The sequence below is a fragment of the Quercus lobata genome, chromosome 5, assembly GCF_001633185.2.
Source record: "Quercus lobata isolate SW786 chromosome 5, ValleyOak3.0 Primary Assembly, whole genome shotgun sequence".
Lineage (NCBI taxonomy): Eukaryota > Viridiplantae > Streptophyta > Magnoliopsida > Fagales > Fagaceae > Quercus > Quercus lobata.
In genome coordinates, this window is record NC_044908.1 from 45,301,579 (window position 1) to 45,311,691 (window position 10,113).

Below are 10,113 nucleotides of genomic sequence, written 5' to 3' on the forward strand. Positions count from 1 at the left end.
TTTGTGCTCGAGAAAGTGTAGCACATGCACAAAAAGAACATAAGGTGTAGCCTCAGTTTAATTGCTTAATGCTTAAAATTGGTGTGTACTATTAGGCTTGATGCCAAATCACATAATTAAAATTGGTGTGTATACTATGAGGCAAAATTCAAGAAACTTACATGATTACAAGCTTATGTTCTAGGAGATGTGAGAGTTATATGATATAACTCTTTAGGTGATAGTCTCTTTTAAATTCTATGTGATGAATTTCGTAGATTTTGTGATTGATTGCTATTCACATATCACCTCACATGTATCTCAAGTTTTTGCTAGTTGCACACACTACACGAGTTACTCTTTGCTAAACATTGTACATTATATTGTGTGTGATTTTGTTGTGGCCATCCAAGATTAAAAGTTCCTTGATTTTAATGCAAAATGTGTTTAATGTTTGCGCTTTGAGGACAAATTGATTGAAAATATTGATTTTGGAAGATCTGGGTTGAATTCAAGTGTTTTTGAAAAACTTTTCGTCTCATACTCATGCATTTTTTTTATAAAACAATGTGCTTTGAGGAGTTTCTGCATTAAAATGCTCTGTTTTTCAAAAATCTGATTTTTCCAAAATTTTGATCGATCGAACCTGTTTTTCGATCAATCGAAATTGCGATTAAAATTTTTGGTTTAAGTCTGCTTGACTCGATTGATGTTTGATCGATGCTCGATCGATTGAAACTGAAAATTTCAGTTTTTAATTATTTGACCAAAATTTTTTATTTCATGCATCATTTGTGTTTAGGATTCACATGCATTGCATTGTTTTTGTATCCATCTTGCAGTTTTGCAGTCATATCTCATTGTTTTCACACATAACATGCATACACTTTGCTACATTGGGTACTCAACTTGATCAAAAAATAGATTGATTAATTTTTGAGTTATGTACTTTCTAGTATATGTTATTTTTATACGTGAACAATAGAAAATATTTTTCTTAAGAGATATGATGGATGATGAATGTGCAAATATTTTCTCTACTCATGCAACTGTTTATGGGTCACATAGTGCCATGTTTGCATTTTATTGAACGAGAGAATATTTTTTCTTCATGTGTATCCTCAACTTAGTTTTTTAAACTTGGTTTGTGTCTTTTTATTTATCCCCACCTCCATTATTTTTCCCCAAAACTGTTTTTCCTAAAACTTGTTTTGTTTTTCCTATTTTTATAGGGAGAGAAATTTTTTTTAACCTTTGTGGTTCTTAGGGGGAGTTGTTGCTCTTCATAGGGGGAGTTGTTTCTATTTTCTCTTACTCTGTTGCATATATTTTCTGTCTACCTTCTGATTAGGTAGACTTTGTCAATACGTGACAAAAAAGGGGGAGACATAGATGACCTGTTTGTTTCGTTTAGGGGGAGAATATAAAAACTTTTTGAAGTATCTAACTTAGGGGGAGAGTTAGAATTTACTTTTTTTATTTTTTTTTTGTATTTTGTTCCATATTATTGTTTATATGTCTGTCTTTCCACACATGCGGTGATGTGTTTGTTGAGTGTTTCCGAAAAGACAGGTGCATTTTGATCAAGACCTTCTACCTCTTCTTGCAACTTCTAGGTTAGGAGTCTTAGATTGGGATTTGTGATGTAATTGGGCATTTTATTGTATTGGGTTGTTCTTGTATTTGAGCATTTCATTTTGTATTAAAGTTTTGTCACGAATTGCCAAAGGGGGAGTTTGTTAGGTTCTAAATGTTTAGAACAATTGGCAAATCGTGAACACAAACTTGTCTAGATATAGATCTTAGAGTCTATAGGTTTTATTAGACAATGCTCAAGGTGATTCAACTCAATATTCAAGAACATACAAGCTACAGGAAGAAGATTTCATAATCTGTTTGGTTCGATTGATCGAAAGACAGGCTCGATCGATCGAAAGTCATATCTGCAGAATTTTAATTAAACCTAAATGACAGTTCAAGCCCATTAAGGATTAGGGTTTCTAATCTACTTCTTCCAGTATATAAAGGAAACCCTAAACACATTTTTATGTGGCTTTTCAAAGAGAAAAGAGTGTGCCTCTTTTGTATTTAGGGTTTTGTTCCTAAAAAACTCTCTTATGTCTTCTACCGGTGCTATTCCTTGAAGAATCTCAAGATCCGGTATTGTAGAAGTTGGTGCCTTCTCTTGTCATCAAAGGTGCTGATGATCTAAACTTTCAAGGGTGGTCTTGGAGTCACAAACAGGAGAGTTTGTGTTACTAAACCTTTGAGTGGGATCTCAAAGTCACAAACTGGGGTGTTTGTGTTTTGCAAAGGCCAAAGAAAGAAGGAGTCCGTGGATTCGAAGTTTGCACGTGGTCGTGTCAGTAAGTTCTACTGGTGGGTAGCAATAAGAAGTCGAGCGTGGGGGCTTGTAAGTCTTATTGTATGAACTTCAATTCTTTCTAGTGGATTTGTTTTTCACCTTGAAAATAACTAGGTTAAATCCTCCCCAGGTTTTTACTGGTTTTGGTTTCTTGGGTGATCATATCATTGTCTTATTTATTTTCCGCAGCTATGCATGATATGATTGTTTGATTGTGATAACCTAGATTTGGAATTTGGACTAAGTAACAACTTGGCTAATTAACTAGGTTAATCCAATGTGTTTTAAGGGGTCTAAAAACTAACAGAAGTGTACAATTTCTTTACCATAAATAGTCCATCTTGGCAAAGCTAATAACTCCCAAGGGGTAAAATTTAGCTTTGAATGGTATTGGATTCAATTGAAATTCTCTCTCAACCTGTTCTTTCTAATTCTGTGGAGTCAAAGAATTAGTAGAGCTGATACATTGATTGTCTTGAATACTTTTTGGCCTTTATATGCATGTCTTCCACATTCTTAATTCCTTTAGACTAGATTTTAGTCTAAGTTTTGGCGTCCTAGAAAAAAAGATATGTCTCATGAAAAAACATGCCATTGATGATGGAATTTATATAACTATTGATATCTATTTGTAGGTATATATTGTAATATTTATGGTTTGAATTTATACATTACTTGTGGTTGCTCATTTCCATTATTGTTGCAACCCAAGATAGATTTCTACTTGTACTTTCTTCTTTTTCTTTTCACATTCATATATGCGGTGTTTACAATTACTTGATTCCTACTAAATTTATCCTTTTCAAATTTTATCCCATCTTATTAATTAGTAGTTAATGATTGTTAGTTTATTAGATTATTTGCTTATGCACAGTTTTGAAAAACATCACTTACAACTGTAGTTTTGTCAACTTTCAACAATAACTTTTTCTTAATTAAATTCATAAAAACCATTGTTGGTTTTGTTTTTATATGTTTGTATAATGTTCTCTATCAGTCTAAAAATCTGTTCATAAAATTTTTCTACAAATGAATTAATAGGGAGATTAGAGAATGAGTTGAACTTATGCAAGCATATGACCAAAAAGTTAGCTTCTGTTAAATTTATCTACTTTACTTATATGTAATAAAACAAAGGATTATGAGCATTAGAGATCTAATAGGATTATCAAATTGTCATAAATATAATTGTAGGATAGCTTGTGTGCTTGGAATTTGGTTCTCTACAATCCATCTATTTAGTTTGGTATTGGTCTTTATGACATTCGAAGAATCTTGATACCAGAATTTGTGTTAAGTTTCAATTTTAAGAGGAAGATGAGCTTAACTTGATGCAAAATATGTATTCTTGCATGATCAATTTCCTTTGTACTTATTGTTGTGTGCATATATTGTACTTTTTGATATGAAATTGTTGTTCATTTTTAGATAGAGGTTTACATATGGCTCAATTCCAAGAATTATGTGTCATTCCTATTTGGCGATCCTCTATCAAGCAAATTCAGCATATTGAGAATTTTACATTACTTCAAAAGGGTTACATGTCATTTAAGTGAATATTATGTTCTTTCAACATTTTGAGAGCATTTCCAAGTCTAAAGATAATTTACAAAATGTTATTTTTAATGAAATCAACGATTTAGTAATCTTTCTCTAATTGTATTTATTACATTATTTATGATGAGAAAAGTGTATTTTTAAGTGGCACTGTGAGATAAAGTTTGTACTTTTGACCAAACTCATTATTATTATTAGATAGGAGAGTAAAGCGTATTTTTAATTTCTCAAATTTAATAGCTTATCCGTGCATCGCACGGGTTAGTGATTAGTATATATATATATATATATATAACCGAAACCTCTGAAACTTTTACAATTTTCCACGTTAGCACAATATTTAAATAAAATTATTATTTTTAGTTCAAATTTAACCAGGAGTGAAACTCTATCTCTCTAATAAGTCTAACTTAAACTCAAACTCATCATTATCTTTAAAATAAAATTATTTTTGTTTAATCAAAACTTCATAAGGAGTGAAACTTTATCTCTCTAACAAGTCCAACTTAAACTCAAACTCAAATGTTAATAATCTATATAAAAACAAAAATTGTGATAGGACTCAAAAAAAAAAAAAAAAAAAAAAAAAAGAGACTCGCGTTGATAATCGTGGGTTTGGTTTTTGGGTCAAAATTTCTACTAATTATTTTTTTATACTGTACATGGCAGATAAAGCATCTCTATTTTTTTTTGGAGAAAAATCAAAGATGCAACCTATGTCTTCCAACCTAGGGAACGATAAATTTTTATTTGGTTCTGAAGTAGAATTTGGGAATTCTATAAATTTTGAAGTTTTAAGTCTTGGAGTTTTTGGTATTTGCGTCTCAATAGGTTGATCTTAATTCTTCACCTTAAATGCTTTTTATTTAGGGTCATGTGATTTTTTGTTTTCTTATTAAAAGTTATATTTTTGGTTGATTAATTATTTATTTGGATTAATTTCAATTAATTCTTTTTTTTTTTTTTTTTTTTTTTTTTCAGAATGTCTATTTACTCATTGTTGGATTTTTTTTTTTTCAAAATCAATAGTTTTTCCGTGCATCGCTCGAGTTAGCAACTAGAAAAATAGATAATGGTGGCAAGTGAACAAAAAAATATTTTAAGTTACTTATCAAAATTCATCGTTTCTGAATAAAAATTACTTTAAGTTACAAATTGGACCAATATTTTAATCTTTTAAAACATTGGTACTAGGTTTTCACTCAAAATAAACTATGTTAACAATTTTTAATTTTTGCTGAAAAAAATACAAATTTTTAATGTACCTACTTACACCTATAATGACTCGCATGGAAAAATGACATTGTACAATATGTAATACAAGTGCCTACAGTGGCCTTTTTTTTAGTGGCATTTTAAAACAATGGGTCTATAGCAGCGTTTCCAAGTGCCTATAGCAGCGTTTTTAAAAAGCCACTATAGGTCCTGGTTTTACAAGGGCCTAATGTGGTGCTTTTCTTGGTCTTACAAACACTGCTATAGGTCTTAAAAAAAAATAATAAAAAAAATAACCAAAAAAATAAAATTTAAAAAGGACCTATAGTGGCGTTTGACAAATGCCACTACAGGCAAATTTTTTTTTTTTTTTAATAAGGGCTAGAGGAGAAAAAAGACCTATAGTGGTGTTTGACAAATGCCACTATAGGTCCAGCAAAATAAATTTAAAAAAACGTTAAAAAAGAATTCAAAACTAGACAAAAAAAAAAAATTAATAAGGGACCTATAACAGTGTTTGCAAACGCCACTGTAGGTCTGCAAACACCACTATAGGTTCTGCAAAATTAAGAATTCAAAACCTACTTTCCCACCTACCCCCATTAATTATCTCCACTCAAATTAAAAAAAACCCACTTATCCCCACCTATCCCCACACTCCCTTATCTCCACTTATCTCTACGCCTTTACCTTCAGACTTCATTTCTCTCTCTCTCTCTTCATTTTATTTTTCCTGCACTCCTCCATGTTTCTTCTTTTCTATTTCTTCTTTTCTTTCTTTCACTCTTCTTTCACTTCACACCCGGATTTGTTCTTTTCTCTTCCTCTCCATTTTGATTTTATTTACCTTGTTTTATTTGTGGTGGTGTTAATGTTTGTGAGTTTTGGATTTGCAGATAGTGTTGTAGCTAGTTTATTTTGTTCAAATTTGTAGATGGTGCTATTGTGTTATGGGGTTTGTGATTGAAGAAGGAGTGCTATTGTGTTTGAAGCCATTGGTTGTATAGTTGCAGTTAAGCATTTAAAAAAAAAATTAATAATTGTTTTGGTTTATTCCTTGTTTGAGATTTTTGCATGTGAGCTTGTTGTGTTTGATTTTGAATTTTTTTGGGTGGGTTTGTGTTTCATTTTGAATTTGTTGGGCTAGTTATAGTGTTTGTATTTTCTTTTATTTATGTATTTTGTTTTTTTATCTTTTAATTTAATAAAATTATAAATATAATTTAATTAAAATTGTAATTCAATTTAAAAAAAAAAAGAAACCCAAAAGTTTTTTTTGTTGGTGGTTTTTGGCTATAGTGGTGTTTGTAGAATGCCACTATAAATGCTACTATAGGGCAGACCTATAGTGGCGTTTGTAAATGCCACTATACAAATGCCACTATTGATATAGACAAAATGGGCCTATAGTGGCATTTCACAAACACCACTATAGGTCCAGTTTTTTGTAGTGCCTATTACAAGCACAACTGCACAACGTGTAAGATTTGATCTAATTTTAGAATAAATATGATAAGACTATTTATAATTTATAATTATGATGATATTAAATAACTAAATTATAGAACTTCTTTTAAGTTTAATGAAACTCTTGGTTTTTTTCATGCAGTAGACGAGTTTGGGGTATGATATTAAAGAGTCATTGACCCTATTGAGGAGAAATTATACAATCCTCTAGTGGATCACGTCACTTGTCCACCATTCCACTAAAAGGCTTCCATTTGTTTAAAATTGCTGAGTCAATAATTAGTTTCTGTTTAAAAAAAATTTGCTAACTTAGCAATTTTAAATAGGTGGGAGTCTTTTAGTGGAATGGTGGGCCACGTCACTTGTCCACCATGAGGACTTTATAATTTCTCCCTATTGAAAATCAATAGGGAGGTTGCTAGAAGAATGTTTAAGGCTAGCCATCGATACGTTGGTCTGAGTAGGGAGGCCTAGTGATGTTATTTTATTTTTCAAGAGGATGGAGAGGGGCTACCTAAAAAATTGTGATTTGTTGGTGAAAATAAAAAGACTTTCAGTGAAAATTCTGTTATTTGTTAGTGAAAATCGGTGATATTTTTTGGTGAAATATTGTAATTTGTTGGTGCTCTGATGGGAAGCTTGATGAGGCTAAAATATTGCAGAAGGATGAAAAGATATAACCCCAAAAAAAAAAAGAGATTTTTGGGGAGGTAAAAATATGTAATATATACAAGATAGACAAAGTTTGACTACAAACTTTGTTGTAGCTCAAAACTACAACTTCTACTAAAAAAATTAACATAACTACATAATTTTAAAATCTAACCATTGAATTGTATATTCTTTATGGTCTCAATACACACTTCAAATTTCATGCCAATTGGATATAATTTAACTACTCGGTCTACAAACTTATATTTTATGCATAATTTTAGACCACAAAAGTTTGAAATTAAACAATTGATTGATGCATAATTTTGTAGGCATAGAGGATATAAGAAGAAAATGTAATTCAAATGTAGATTTGTCAAAATCACATCCAATAAAAAAATAAGGAAAAAATTTAGCTACAAAATTAGGCTACAACCTTACTCAATATCATTCATATTACTACATATTTTGAAAATCTAACCGTTAAATTGCATATTCATTATGTTCTTAATGCACGTATCAAATTTTGTGTCAATTAGATATATTACTATATGATCTATAAGCTTACATTTTATGTATAATTTTAAACAACAAAAACTTGTAATTTAAATAATTTATTGATGATATAGTTATTGATCTTTAATTTTATAGAAATTTTGCAAGCATGAAGGATATAAGAAGAAAATATAATTCAACGATGGATTTATCAAAATTCACCTTCAATAAAAAGATATTAAGTAAGGTAGCCTTAGGCTACAACAAATTTTGTAACTAAATTTTGTCTTAAAAATAATGATTGGAGTTGTAACTTTAAGCTACAACCAAATTTTTTGCAAAACTTTATAATAAAAAAAAAGATACTTAAATTGAAATGTAGAAAAGAAAAAAAATTAGAGAACTTGACTTCTTCTTTTCTGAAAAAAAGAAAAAGAAAAAGAAAAAAGAAGAAGAAGAAGAGAATTTGACTTATTTATATATAGAAAGTTGACTTTAAAAAAGAAAGTTATAAGCTAAATGTGGATGCTCTAAAACCCATTCATATGGTATGATTAAATTTCCTTCTGTTGTTTGTTTTCTCCTTCGTTTTTTACCATATAAATTTCCCTCTATTGTTTGTTTTCTCCTTCGTTTTTCGTAATAAAGATATAAACAACAACAACAACCAAAAAAAAAAAAAAACATCCTTAAAATGTTGACATGTGTAAGGTTGAATTTATTCAACCATCTAATTGGCTTTATTCCGTGCCAAATTTGCTTGTAATTCAGCATTTAGTAACCCTGTATTTACGTGGGTTTGATGTAAGCGTAGTGAGTGAGATAGAGTGAAGATTGCTCAAGAGTGTGCAAGAAAACAAAGACTCGCGGCTGGGCCTCGCGGGTGACTCGCGGCTTCAAGCCGCCAGACGCAGCACACATGCCAAGCATGCTGGAAGGTAAACAGTCATGCAACCTGGAGCACTATAGGACAAAACAGGACAACTGGCCATACGGTTATCTCGCGACTGGATCTCGCGATTTAGTCAAGCCGCGAGGTCAAGCCGCGAGCCACCCCTATTTTGTTAAACTTGACGTTTTACATTCCTCTCCCACTCTAGTATAAATACCCCTTTTACCCACGATTGTGAGAGAGATTCCAGAGAGAATTTTGAGAGAGAAACCCTAAAGAAAAACAAGATTGATTCATCCACAATCTATACATTAGAGTCTCTTCAAATTCCTCAACTCTCTTCCTCTCCATTGTCAAATCCTTGAGAGGCATTATACCAAACTTGATTCTCACCATTATCATTACTGTGAAAGAGCTGTTTGGATTTATGGGAAGCAGTTAGGAAGGAACCAATCTTCATTGGTTGATGCTACGGTCTAGTAGCGGAATCCGAGAAGCTAGAAAAGAAAAAGATTCGGCGCAACCTCGTTGGAGCAAGAAGCTTGGAGGGCTTAGGTGCACTGGGTAGATTAGGCTTAGAGGTTCTATTGCTGTCCATGTATCTCAACTGTATTTTCTAGTGGATTGTTTACCGCTTGGAGGGTGGCGGAGAGGTTTTACGTCGAGGGCTTCGGTTTCCTCTTCGATAACACATCGCGTGTTGTCCTTGTGTTTGCATCTTCCTTCCTCTCTATCTTTGCCTTTTTATTATCTGCTGCGGATTATGTTTTGTTTCAGCTTAGATAGTTTTTACCAATTTCATATTATAGCATATGTTAAGTTTCCGCACACTAGTTATTTGACATACTACTTGAACTGGTTAAGTTGTAATTTGGGGGTCTAAACGTTCAAAGGTGTTTATACACGTTTTTGATACACGTTTTTGAACTTTCAATTGGTATTAGAGCGGGTACACTGCTATTGGTTTCATTACCTAAGTGTGATCCTAGACCCCTGTGTTGTGGTTATTGTTATGGAAAATACCATGCTGAATTGTAGCTTAAGTGTTTGTGGAAATGACTCTATGCATATGTCTGAAAGGTGTTTTACTAATGATCTCGTAGAGTTGTTAAAAACTAAGAAACATGCTAGAGTATTTGTTCACATGCTGGAATATCTTGAAAATTAGAATCATGTCTTACACAGTAGCATATCTGAATCTAAATCATTGATTAAGAAATATAAAAGAAAGAATAGAATGTTGTGTGAGATGATTGAGAATCTGAAAATGAAAAATCAATCTGAAAGAAGCATGAAAACTGATGATGAATTTGTGTTTGAAGGTCAAGAATGTTTGTCACATGTGAACCTATTTGTGCATACCTCATTGAAGGTGTTTAATGCGTGTTTGTGGTATCTTGATAGTAGGTGTTCTCGCCATATGACAGGGGATAAGTCACTGTTTAAGACACTCAAAGAAAAGGTTGATGACTATGTGACCTTTGGTGATGGA